The sequence below is a fragment of the Balaenoptera ricei genome, chromosome 13 (genome assembly GCF_028023285.1).
Source record: "Balaenoptera ricei isolate mBalRic1 chromosome 13, mBalRic1.hap2, whole genome shotgun sequence".
Classification (NCBI taxonomy): Eukaryota; Metazoa; Chordata; class Mammalia; order Artiodactyla; family Balaenopteridae; genus Balaenoptera; species Balaenoptera ricei.
This window is the reverse complement of record NC_082651.1, coordinates 9789152-9802496: the sequence shown is the minus strand read 5'-3', so window position 1 is coordinate 9802496 and position 13345 is coordinate 9789152. Positions and strand designations below refer to the sequence as shown.

General features: G+C 40.3%; 1 protein-coding gene across 3 annotated transcripts in view; it reads right to left on the bottom strand.

Moving 5' to 3' along the window:
* The window catches only part of TMEM131 (transmembrane protein 131), a 276973-nt gene that overhangs the window by 245582 nt on the left and 18046 nt on the right, over positions 1 to 13345 (bottom strand). Inside the window, exons 1-2 of one of the 3 annotated variants that reach the window (XM_059943537.1) lie at positions 3223 to 3303; positions 118 to 241 (exon numbers count right to left, since the gene is read on the bottom strand). The gene's annotated coding sequence lies outside the window, so the exon portion shown is untranslated. Of the gene's footprint in view, positions 1 to 117; positions 250 to 3222; positions 3304 to 13345 lie in introns of those variants that run through there. The other 2 variants (XM_059943536.1, XM_059943534.1) reach the window with 2 other exon arrangements.

Below are 13345 nucleotides of genomic sequence, written 5' to 3'. Positions count from 1 at the left end.
CCTCACCACAGGCCAATAAATTGAGAAATGAGTTGTTGGGGCAAGGAATAGTGACTTTATTTGGAAAGCCAACAGACAGAGAAGATGGTGGACTCGTGTCCCAAAGAACCATCTTACCTGAGTTAGAGTTCAGGCTTCTTTTATACTAAAACGGGAGAGGGTGTGGTTGGTTATTGCAAACTTCTTGGCATCAGAATCCTTCCTTCTTGCAGCTGTCCACATAGGTCAGGTCACGATGTTCCTGTAAACCTCCAACAAGACAAATGTTACTCTCTGTTCTTCAACTTTTTATCTCTGTAAGGATGGAAAAGTGTTATACCTTTAAAGTTTATAGCCTTGAGGATGGGTTCTCCTGTATATTTCAGGCCATAGGCAACATTCTTAACTTGTAGCAAAAGCAATAGAATACAAAGATTAAAGTAAAAGAAACAGATCCAATTGGAGTCAGATTTGTTTTTTCCCTATTACAGTGAAGGTCAGGTGCAAATGAGAGTTACTCATTGTATTAGTTTCTTAGGGCTTCCCTAACAAAGTACCACAAACTGGGATGCTTAAAAAAACAGAAATTTATTGTCTCATGGTTCTAGAAGCTAGAAGTCCAAAATCAAGGCGTGGGCAGGGCCATGCACCCCTGAAGCATACAGGGGAGTCATTCTTCCTTGACTCTTCCTAGCTTCTCGTGGGTTGCTGGCAATCTTTGATGTCCCCTGGCTTGCAGCTGCATAGCTCCAATCTCTGCCTTCATCGTAACGTGGCATTCTCTCTGTGTGTCTGTGTCTTCACACGCTGTCTTCTTACAAGAATACCAGTCACATTGGTTTAGAAGCCGACTCCAGCATGACCTCATCTTAACTGCTAACATCTACAATGATCCTCATTCCTAATAAAGTCACATCCTGAAGTACTGGGGGTTAAGACTTCAGCAAATCTTCTTTAGGTAGGACACAATTCAATCCACAATATCCGGGGAAGAACAGGAGCAGGTCCTGGATTGGGTAAAGGCTCTTTGGGTAGAAAGTGCCTGTGTAAACTCATGTAGGTGGAAAACATTTCTGCCCTTGCTGCCAGCAGGGATTGGGCCTGGAGATGATATGGGATGAGCCAGGGAGGTGGGTGGGTCCAAGTGGTCATGGGAAAAGGGATAAGGAGGCTGTGGGATCTGGGTGACCCAAAGTGAATCAAAGACAATGGTTAGATTGTCCAAGGAAGATGATCCCTAATGGAAGCTGGGAACAGCAGGGAACAAAGAAAGCAAATAAATGAGCGAGTTTAGATTCCCAGGTGCTCTTCTAAGTTGAAACACTTGAAAAAAATGATAAAATTAGTTAGAATGGCAGGGAGAGGGAAGCCCAAGCAGAGGCTTCAGATGCCAGTATATGGGCTAGTTATAGAAACAGATTTCCAGGAGCACATTCTTGGAAACTTCTGGAGATGGGGTGTGTTGTTAGGGTACAGCGCAGAGAAACACCTAACCTCTTTGGAAAGTATCAATGGAACAATTTTTTTCTCTGGTGGGAGGCAGAGATGGGGGTCTGTGTGCTCTGCCTGAACCCCATTTCTGCTCCTTCTCATGGTCTCATCTCCTTCCCCAAGTGGCTTAAACCATTTGAGGTCAACCCTTTGGCTTCAATAACAGCTCGAGGCCTCACTTTCGACACAGCATACTCCTTCTACGTCAGCCAACACCCACATTTTGTTCCATTTGGTTTGGCTATTTTTAAAAGTCACTCTGCAACTTCAAAGTGACCGCTTGCTATCTTGTGAGCAAAACTTGCCCACGATGAAAGGCAGATTTCACACGGACTGCTTCGTTCAGCAATTTAGGCAAGTTTGGAGAGACATTGTCTGTTCCTGTGAGTACTATAAATTTTTTCAAATTCATTCAATCTTTCAACAATGACTTGAGTTTCTACTACATGCCATAACATGAAACATTCTGCCTTTCCTGAGGAATTACTCACCTAGCTTGAAAGCTTTAAATGTGTGACATCTTTAGGGAGGTGTTTTAGTTTAAAATACTTTTGTCTTAGTGTGTTTCTTTCCCTCCAACCTGACCCTTTTTCTCTTTCACTTTTTCAAAAATTGAACAGAGATAATATAAAAATTCATTCTAAATTAGAAGTGAAATTTCTTCTTCCAAACTAAGTACTAAGAAAAATATTATCAGCTAGGACCCTTAGGCTAATGAAGGAAAGTTGTTTCTTAGTTCAAAAAACTTGTTCTTATCAAAGAGACATCAAAGAGATGCTGTCTCACTTTAAAGAAACCACCAACACAAGTTTATTTTGTTTGGTTTTTAAAGAGGAGCAAAGGATGATTCTCAAAAACATTATGGTGAGCAAAAGAAGCCAGGCACGAAAGAGTATATGTATATGAAATTCTAGAAGAGTCGAAACTAATCTACAGTGACAAAAAACAGATCAGTGTTGGCCTGGGGCTGGGGCTGAATTGACTTCAGTGAGTCAGTTAGCGGGAACTTTTTGGGAGAACAGAAATGTGCTATATCATGATTGTGACAGCGATTACACAGATATATACACTTGTCAAAACTCATCAAGCTATACATTTATTTACATGCAAATTATACCTCCATAAAACTGATTTAAAAACAAAAACATAAATGCAATCTGGAGCTGGGATCTGAATGGACAGGAATTCTCAAGGGAATGAGAAAGTATGTTTCTCTTTTTTTCTTTAAAGAGCTTTATCGAGGTATAATTTATGTATCATAAAAGTCACCTATTTAAGTGTACAATTCAATGCCTTTTAGCAAAGGTACAGATTTGTGCAACCATTATCACAATTCAGTTTTAGAAGATTTCCATCACCCCAGTAAAATCCCTCATACCCACGTGCATCAGTCCCATTGGAGCATTTGTTTTATTGTGACTTTTGAGGAAGTGGGTTAAGCAAGTATCTTAAGTTGTCGGAGCTCATTTGCTAGGGACCTGGAGGACTGTAGCCATAGTGAGCTTGGCTGTGGGTGCAGCCTCCGGTCACTTCGGGGTCCCCACAGAGGCAGGCTCTTCATCTGTGCTTTAATTTTTTCTGCGAACACAGTCACAAGCATATTCTCTATGCCCCTCCACGGACTGCAAATGGACGGGCATAAGGAAGCCTATGGCTGTCCTTTGGGTGCATTCTGCTGCTCTCTGTGCCCCGAGGTCTGCCGGTCACGGGGCAGCAGAACCCCCTTACCCCAGCTGCCCCTGCCCGGCTCACCTGCTCCCCTTCTGTGCCCAGGCTCGAGTGCATCGCCTCTGTTCCTGCCAGCTGTCCGGGAACAGGCCCAGGAGGAGCTTGTCCTACCGGTCAGCTGTTGCTGGAAGCAGCACCAAGAGCAGCGCTGAATATCCCCAGAGCAACACAAGTCAGTGGAGAGACCACAGGAGAGATCATGGTAGACTTGGAGCAAAACAAAGCCCCACTTTGGACAGCAAGAGTGTTTAATCTGAAAAGGCTTGCACATCCTCAGGCATATGGGGGTGACGCTGCAGCCTTGATCTGTGGAAGTCAAGGGTCAAAAGTCAGCAGAAGGTAACAACTTGGGCATCTCCTCCACGTTTCCATAGAAGGCCAGGGTTAAGAGATGCGCTCAGGACTACTTGTTATGTTCCTCCCAGTGGGTCTACTGAAGGAGTTTAGCAGTGAACAAAATTAACATAATTTATTCGTATATAGAATATCACAAATCTAAGAGTATGCGTTACAGCTCCTTCACAGGAAAGGCTGAGCTGAGGCTCTATGTAAGAGAGTCCGTAGCTGGTTTGCATAGTTCTGAGCTGCAGAGCGGGTCAAAGACTGGAGGGTGCTGAGAGTGGTGTGGACAGACTGGGTGTCCCTGGGACGCTGCTTTTAGTATTACAGATACGTCTGAGTGTGCTGGAGCTTGTGTTAAGTGTGCCAGCAAGTTACCCAGGGGCTCCTTGCCTGAGCAAGTGGCCTATATACACAATTATGTTGGGACATTGATGTCAAGACTGGCTACATCATGTGCGGGGCCCAGTGCAAGATGAAAATGTGGACCCCTTTGTTTACTAGGAGGAAAGGGCTTTTTCTTTTCTTTTGTGGTCTCTATATTCTCTCGACCTGATAAGGTGTTTTTTAATTCTCTTTTTAACGTACTTCACGCGTGGGAATTTTCATGGGGCAAGTGCAGACCCTCCCAGATGCCCAGCACCCCAACCTACAATTCAGTGCACGGACAAGTGTGCTTGACCTCGACCTTCTGAGTCCAAGCCCAGCCCCCAGCAGGGGTGGAAGGCAGTAGTGGCTGCTGGGCGGGGATGGGGGATGGGCAACTGAGCTCCGGGTAGCTGGCAGGCAGCAGGAGGTGGGACTATGTGTGAGCAGAGCCTCCAAGCCCCTGGCATGTGTTCCATTGTTCCACTGGACTTCAGTCACAAAACACAAATTCAAAGATCAAATCATTAAGAGTTTCAAGATGGCAACCACAGAACACTAAGCCCCAAGCGCGGGGCCCCCTTCTGAGCATGTGGCACTGTGGGGTCACACACTGGTCACAGGTCCATGCAGCCGACCTAGATTGCCATTTACCCTTTATCACTTCTGTCCAATCTCCCACTGGCAGGATTTATCTCCATGTGCCAGGAGCCCCTGCATAAGGTTTTGGAAAGGAGCTGGGTTGATGTTGGCGTTCCTCCTTGCTCCTTGGAAAACTCAATCTTCATGAATTGAATTCTCCTCATCTACACCGTGTAAATAGCTTCCTTTCAGAGATGCTGTGAGGGTGAAATGACGTAAGAAGAAAACATGTATGTTTACATTTATGGTTGTATTATTTTTGAGGCTCTGGCGTCAAGCAAAATGCTTAAAATTGGGAGAAAAATTCTTTGTGGCCATGATCCCTGAGTCATTTCTGAGGGCAGTGCCAGCCACGTGCAATATTTTGATTCAAGGCTGTTTATCTTCCAGGTCTCCTTTTTATTTATCTGTGTAACCTTCCCTCCAACTCGTAGCACACTCCTTCCCCTGCTGCCTGCCATCTTGTTCAGTGTCACTCAGCCTGGACTGCACTCCCTGGCAGTGGCCTATGGTTCACGCTCTCCTGATTCTCATTAAAATGTTCCTGCTTAGCGTCCTACATGCTTAAGGCTCTGCAAGGTCTTCAGAGAGATTATGTGGTAATGTATTGATAATTCGAATTAATTTTCCATTGCTTTAGTAGACTGAGACATTAACGATATTTGCAATAAAGCAAATAACTTTAATATCTTAACCCAAGAAGTAAGTCAGCTAGGAATTTCAGAACCCTTAGAGCCATTGGGGGAGATATTTATGAATAGCTGAGAACACTGAACAACAGAGTTGTGAATAAAGCTGGCTTGCCTTTGGGATAGAAGAATCTTCACTCCAGAGAACAGCTGTAACACGAAGATCAGCGTGAGTCTGCTGAGTTCCTGGAGATTTTCTGGGCCAGAAGTGCAATTTCCAGGCACAGAAGCTGAATTTGGCCCTCTGACAGGTCTTGTTTGGTTGGGATTGCTTGGTTTTGTAAAATTTGAATGCAAATGCAATTAAGTGGGGTCAGCCTCTCTGGTTCACTGGAGGCCCCACCCCCCTATTGTCTGAATGGCTCCTCCTTGGCTGGGTCATTAGGCCACATGCTCATTGTAGAGACAAGAGGTTGGTTTGGTTAAATGAAAGGCCAAGGCCAGAGGGCCTGGCCCCAGCAAGGCTCTGCCCTGCCCCTCAGATCCTTTGTCAGTGTTTTGCAGGATGGTCCAGGTGTGCCTTCACTCCCAATGGCCAGGACCTGGAGTTTACCTTGCTTGGTGTACTAGTTTCTAAGGGCTGTCATAAATTGTATGGCTTAAGACAACAGAAATTTATTCTCTCCCAGTTAAGGAGTTTGAAAATCCAAAATCAAAGTGTTAGTAGGGTTCGTTCCTTTTGGAGGCTCTGCAGGAGAAACTGTTCCACGTGTGTCCTAGCTTCTGGTGGGCTGCTGGTAACCCTTGGTGTTCACTCCTACTTCTGCTTCTGTCTTCACATGACATTCTCCCCTGTGTGTGTGCGTGTGTGCGTGTGTGTGTGCATCTGTTTTCACATCTTATAAGGATACCAGTCATTGGATTAAGGCCCACCCTTATCCAGTATGATCTCATTTTAACTGATTATATCTGCAAAGATCCTATCTTCAAATAAAACGGTGAGGTTCTGGTAGACGTGCATTTTGGGGAGATACTGTGCAACCCAGCACCGCTGAGCTAAAGAAGAACCCAGAATGTCTAGGAATTTACGTCCCTGCAATGGAAGTAGGTATAAATATTCCACCACCTGACTGTATAATTTGTAGGACCCAGTGCAAAATGAAAATGTAGGGCCCCTTGTTAAAAAATTATTAAGAATTTCAAAATGATGGGAGCAGAGCATTAAACTAAGTATGGGGCCCTTCCGAGTGTGGAGCCCTGTATGACCATGGACTCCCGTGAAGCTGCCCCTGCCCTTGCCTCTGATGAGGAAAACTCAGAGGGGACTCCTGCACCGTCTCCACTGCTCCCTGAGAGCTCAAGCCAACGTTACTCTGTGGATAATGCACCCTTGTTGGCTTCCTTCATTTCCCAGTCCCACTTCCTCACTCCCCTACTGGTTATTTACTTCCTAATACATCCCTTTCACCTAAATCCCCACCTCAGGTTTACTTTTGGGAACTGACTGTCAGACAGGCAGGGACAGCTCTGCTCTAATTGGATGACCATTGAAAAGACCTTTGCAAGGCAACAAGGGCTTAAAGAAAGCGAGAGTCTCTATTCCTTTTATCCATATAAGAAAAACTTCCAAAATAAATCTTAAAGATACACCAGTGGACTTCCGGGAAGATAGAGTAGGTGCAATTTACCTATTCCTCCCACTAAGTATAACTGAAAGCCATTGACATTATACACAAAATAAACATAAGGAGACTCTGACGCGTGGAGAGGAGAAGGCAGACTAGCTTGGGCTTCAGGATCCAAGAAATGACATGGTGGTGAGTTCCCCAGGTTTTCTTTTTTCTTTCGACCTTTTACATTCCAGACTTAGAGTACAAGATCATGGAAGCCTGGAAATGCCAATGGTGCAAACAAAAAAAAAAAGCCTCAACAGAGCCTGCTCTTTTAGCCAAAGGATCAGGAAAGGGACCACTTACAAGACAGGAAACTGTTAGACAATAACTGCTCTCCTCCAGCTAAATACTACAGAAAAGCCTGTGGCCCCACTCCCACCTATTCCAGCAAAGGCCGAGTGGGAAGCCTAGACCTCCACCCTTACCAGGTGTAAAGAAATGCCCCAATCACCCAAGTAGTGTTTCAGAAGCCTAGTGGAGAATCAGGATATTTGCTATTGCCCAGCAATAACTAGGCCACTCCCAGATGGTGTCAGTGGGGAGCAGTAAATGACAAACTCCTACTTCTCCCAGCCAGGGAGGTACAGCCTAGTGAGGAGCCAGAATTTTCACCCCCACGCAGTAGTAATGAAGAGCCCCATCACCCTTGAGTGTCAAAGGAGGCCAAATGGTGAACCTGGGCTCTACCCCCCCCCTGCAGTAAGAAGGTGGCAACCTCACTTCTGCTGGAGTGTCAAAAGAAGCCAAATAAAACAGAAGGTTTGAATAAGATCCAGAGTCTCATAACAATACTAAAAATGTCCAGGAGTCAATAAAAAAATCACTCATCATTGTATCAAGAACCAGAAAGATCTCAAACTGAGTAAAAAAAAGACAATAGATGCTAACACCAAGATGGCAGAGATGTTAGAGTTATCTGATAAAGATTTTAAAGCAGCTGTGATAAAATACCTCAGGGAGCAGTTATGAAAATGCCTGAAGCAAATGAAAAAGTAGAAATTCTCAGCAAAGAAACAGAAGATATAAAGAAAAGCAAAATGGAAGTTTTACAAGTGAAAAGTACAAAAACCAAACACGTAATAGATAGGCTCAACATCAAAATGGATGAAATGGAGGAAAGAATATGTGAACGTGAAGATAGAACAACAGAAATTACTCAGTCTGAGCAACAAAGATGAAATAGGCTGAAAATGATCAACACAGCCTCTGGAGTCTGTGGGATTATAACCTAAAATTTAATGCTATTTCACTGGATTCCCAGAATGAGAGGAGAAAGAGAGCAAGGCTAAAATATTCCTGGAAGAAATAACGGCTGAAAACTCTCAAATTTGTTGAGAGATGTAAAACTACAGATTAAGGAAGCTGAGCAAACCCTAAATAGAATTAACATAAAGAAATCCATCCAGGACACAGTACTGTCAAAGTCTGAAAATCAAAGAGAAAGAATAAAAATCTTGAAAGCATCCAGAAAGAAATATCTTATCTATAGGGGGAAACCAATCTGAATGACAATATGGTGGCCAGAAGGAAGTGGCACAATATTTTTCAAGTACTGAAAGAAAAGAATTGTTAACCCAAAATCCTATATCCAGTGAGAATTTTCTTTAAAAATGAAGAGGAAATCAAGACACTTTCAGATGAAGAAAAACTGAAGAAATTTGTTGCCAGTAGAGCTAACCTAAAATAATGAATAAAGTAAGTTCTCTAAACAGAAAGGAATAATGAAAAAAAGAACCTTGGAAAAGCAGGAAGAAAGAGCACAGAAAAAATATAATATATTCTCCTTCTCTTCTCGATTTTCCTAAATTATGTTTGATGGCAGAAACAAAAATTGGAGCACTATCTGATGTGGTTCTAAAAGTACGTAGAGGAAATATTGGAGAACATTGTATTGTTAGTGGGAGAGAGCAAAGGGCCATAAAGGGAAATAAATTTCTATGCTTCACTCAACTGGTAAAATGAGAATAGGACACTGTGACAATTTATGTATGTATAATATAACACCTAAATCAGCTACTAAAAAAAGCTATAAAAAGAGATACACTCAAAAGCATTATAGATAAGTCAAAACAGAATTTTGAAAAATGTACAACTAAATCAAAGGAAGTCAAGGAAGAAAAAGAAAACAGAGGAATGAAAAACAGAAAAAACAGAAAACAAAAAATAAATGGCAGACTTAAGTCCTAAGACTTGTCCTAATACCATGCTAATCAAAGGAAACCTGGATGAATTAGTTTGCTAGAGCTGCTGTAACAAAATACCATAGGTAGGTGGCCTGAACAACAGGAATTTATTGTCTTCCAGTTCTGGAAGCCTGAAGTCTAAGATTAAAGTGTCAGCAGGACCATGCTTCCTCTGAAGGTTCTAGGAAAGGATCTGTTCCAGGACTCTCTCTTAGCTTCTGATAGGTCCTTGGCTTGTGGCAGCATAATTCTAATCTTCACTTGATGTTCCCCCTGTGTACATATCTGTCTCCAAATTTCCTCTTTCTATGAAGACATCAGTTCTATTGGGTTAGACTCTCACCCTTCTCTGGTATGACCTCATCTTAAATAATTACATCTGCAGTGACACTATCTCCACATAAGGTCACATTCTGAGGTACTGGGGGTTAGGACTTCAACATTATTTTCGAGGACACAATTCAATTTATAACACTGGAGAAGCCATATTAATTTCAGATAAAGATTTCAAAGCAAATTAAATTATCACAGATAATGATAAAAGGATCAATTCTTCAAAAAGACATAAAAGTCTTTAACATGAATATATGAGACCAAAACTGATAGAACTGCAAAGTGGAATAGACAAATCCACTATTATAGTTTGGGATTCAATACCTCTCTGTCAGTAATTGACAGATCCAACAGTCAGAAAATAATCAAGGATAGAGTTAAACTGAACACCCATCAATCAACTGGATCGAACTGACATTTATAAAATACCTCATCCAACAACAACAGAATACACATTCTTCTTAAGCTTATTTGGAACTTTCACTAGAATGAAGATAGACCATTCTAGGCCATAAAACATGCCTTGAAAAATATAAAAGAATAGAAATCATACAAAGTATTGTTTCAGACAACAATGGAATTACATGAGAAATCAATAACAGAGAGATGCCTGGAAAAACCCCCAAATATTTGACGATTAAACAATACACTCCTAAATAACACACATGGGTTAAAGAAGTCTCAAGAGAAATTAAAAAATATCTTGAACTAAATGAAAATGAAATACAACTCATCAAAATTTGTGAGATGTAGCAAAAGCAGTGTTTAGAGGGAAATTTATAGCATTGAGTGCCATATTAGAAAGGAAGAAAGATCTAAAATCAATAATCCAAGGGACTTGGGAGGAAAAAATTATTACTAGAAACAGAAAGGGTCATTATATAATAAAAGGTCACTCCACTAAGAAGACATAGTAATCCTAAATATGTATGTACCAAATAACAGAGCTGCAAAAGATGTGAAGGAAAACTGATACAACTGAAAGGAGAAATAGACAAGTACATAATTACAGTTGGAAAATTCAATACCTTTTTGTCAACAATTGATAGAATAGACAGAAAATCAGCAAAAGTTTGGAAGTACTCAACACCATCAACCAAGAAGATCTAATTGATATTTATAGAAAACTGCACACAACAACAGCTGAATACACATTCTTTTCAAGTGCCCTCAATACATATACCAAGATAGATCACATTGTTGGCTATAAAACACACCTCCACAGCTTAAAGGAATTGAAGTGATAGAGTGTGTTCTTCAACAACAGTGGAATCAAGCTAGAAATTGACAATAGAAAGATAACAGGAAAATTTCCAAACTCTTGAACACTAAACAACACACTTCTAAATAATCTACAGATAAAAGAGGAACTCCCAAGGGAAATTAAAAAATACATTAGATTGAAAGAAAATACAACTCAAAATTGTGGGACCCAACTAAAACAGTACTGAGAGGGAAATTTATAGCACTAAATGGAAACATTAGAAAAGATGAAATGCCTCCAATCAACAATCTAAGTTCCCACCTCAAGAACTTAGAAAAATAAGAGAAGATAAACCTGAAGCAAAGAGAAGGAAGGAAGTAATAAAGATCAGAGCAGAAATCAATGAAAATAAATTAGAAAGAAATAGAGAAAATCAAGGAAATAGAGCTGTTTCTTTGAAAAGATCGATAAAATGTAAAACCTCTGGCAAGACTGACAAGAGGAAAAAAAGAGCTAAGACATAAACTACCATTATCAGAAAGGAAACAGTGGATATCATTACAGACCCTCTACCTATTAAAATAATAATAAGAGAATACTACAAACAACTCTACCCACAAAAATTTGATAAAATGTGACAAGCCCTCAAAATACACGAACTACCACAACTCACATTTATGAAATAGCTCAACTGAATAGCCCTATAAATATTATGAAATCGAATTAATAATTTAAAATTTTCCCTCCAAAGAAAAAACTAGTCCCCCCAAATTCTACCAAAAGGTTAGAGATTTTACACCAGTTCTACACAATTTATGCTGGGAAGTGGAAGAAGAGGGAACATATCCCAATTTGTTTTATGAAGCTTTTATTACCCTGACACTAAACCAGACAAAGACATTTGAAAAGAGAAGTTTATACCAATATCCTTCATGAATACATATGCAAAAATCCTTAACACAAGATTAACAAATAGAATTCGGCAATATATAAAAAGAAGTATACAATACAACCAAGTGAGGTTTATTCTAGGGATGCAAGACTGTTTAATTATCCAAAAATCAATTAAAGCAGTCCACTAAAATACCAGGAGAAAGAATAAAAATCACATGATCATACCAATGAAAGAAGAAAAAAAATGTTTAAAATCCACTTCATGATTAAAACTCTCAGAAAACTGAATATAGGGAAACTTCCTCAACTGGGTAAAGAACACCTAGAAAACCTTATAGCTTAGATTGTACTTAACGGTGAAAGACTGAATGCTTTCCCCTTGAGATCAGTAATAAGGCAAGGATGTCCACTCTCACCACTGTTATTCAGCATAGTGCTGGAAGGCTAGCCAGTATAATTAGGCAAGAAAAGGAAATAAAAGGCATACAGATCAGAAAGAAAGAGCTAAAACTGTCCCTATTTGCAGAGGACACTTTTGTCTACAAAGGAAACCCCAAGGAACCTACCAAAACCAAAAAACCAAAAAATTGTAATTAATAAGTGAGTTTAGCAAAATTGCAGGATGCAGATCAACATGCAAGGACATATATACACTACCAAATGTAAAATAGATAGCTAGTGGGAAGCAGCCGCATAGCACAGGGAGATCAGCTCGGTGCTTTGTGACTACCTAGAAGGGTGGGATAGGGAGGGTGGGAGGGAGACGCAAGAGGGAGGCGATATGGGGATATATGTATATGTATAGCTGATTCACTTTGTTATAAAGCAGTAACTAACACACCATTGTAAAGCAATTATACTCCAATAAAGATGTTAAAAAAAATGTAAAACTTTTGCTATTCAAAAAAACCCCATTAAATGTATATCAAATCAAAAGAAAATCAATTGTATATTTGGATACTAGCAATAAACACATGGAAACTAAAAATTTAAATGCATTATCATTTACAATCATTAAAAAAAGAGAAATAGGTGTAAATCTAATACAACCTGTTCAGGACTTGTATACTGAAAATCACAAAACGCTCCTGGTTTATTCTTCTTTTTCAAATAGTTTTTAAATACCCAGTTCCTTTTCCTTTCCTTATATATTTTAGAATAAACACTTATACCTTGCTGGTAGGGATGTAAAATGGTACAGCAGAAAGACAGTGTGGCAGTTTCTTAAAAGACTAAACCTACAACCGCCAAGCAACCCAGAAATTGTCCTCACAGGTATTTTCCCTAGGGGAATGAAAATTTACAATCACACAAAAATATACAGGCATGTTTACAGCACCGTTATTTATAATAGAATACTTCATTTGGAACTTCATTCCAAAAATTGGAAACAACCCACATATCTTTCAACAGAGGAATAGTTAAGTAAACTGTGGTACATCCATACCATGGAATTCTACTCAGCAATAAAAAGGAACAAACTATGGGTACACGCAACAACTTGGATAAATCCCCAGGGAGTTATGCTGTGTGAAGGAAGCCAATCCCAAAAGATTACATACTGCATGGTTCTATTTATGTAATATTCTTGAAATGACAAAATTATAGAAATAGAGAACAGAGTAGTGGTTGGCCAGGGTTTAAAGAGTGAGTGGGTGTGGGAGGGAAGTAGATGTGGCTACAAAAGTGCAATGTGAAGGATAATGGAGATGCTCTGTATGTCGATAGTATCCATGTCAATATCCTGGTTTTTATGCTGTAATATAGTTTTGCAAGATGTTACCTTTGCGGGAAAGGGTGTAATGGGTACCTGGGATCTCATTGTTTTATTTCTTACAACTGCATGTGAATCTACGATTATCTCAAAATTTAAAAAGTTTAATT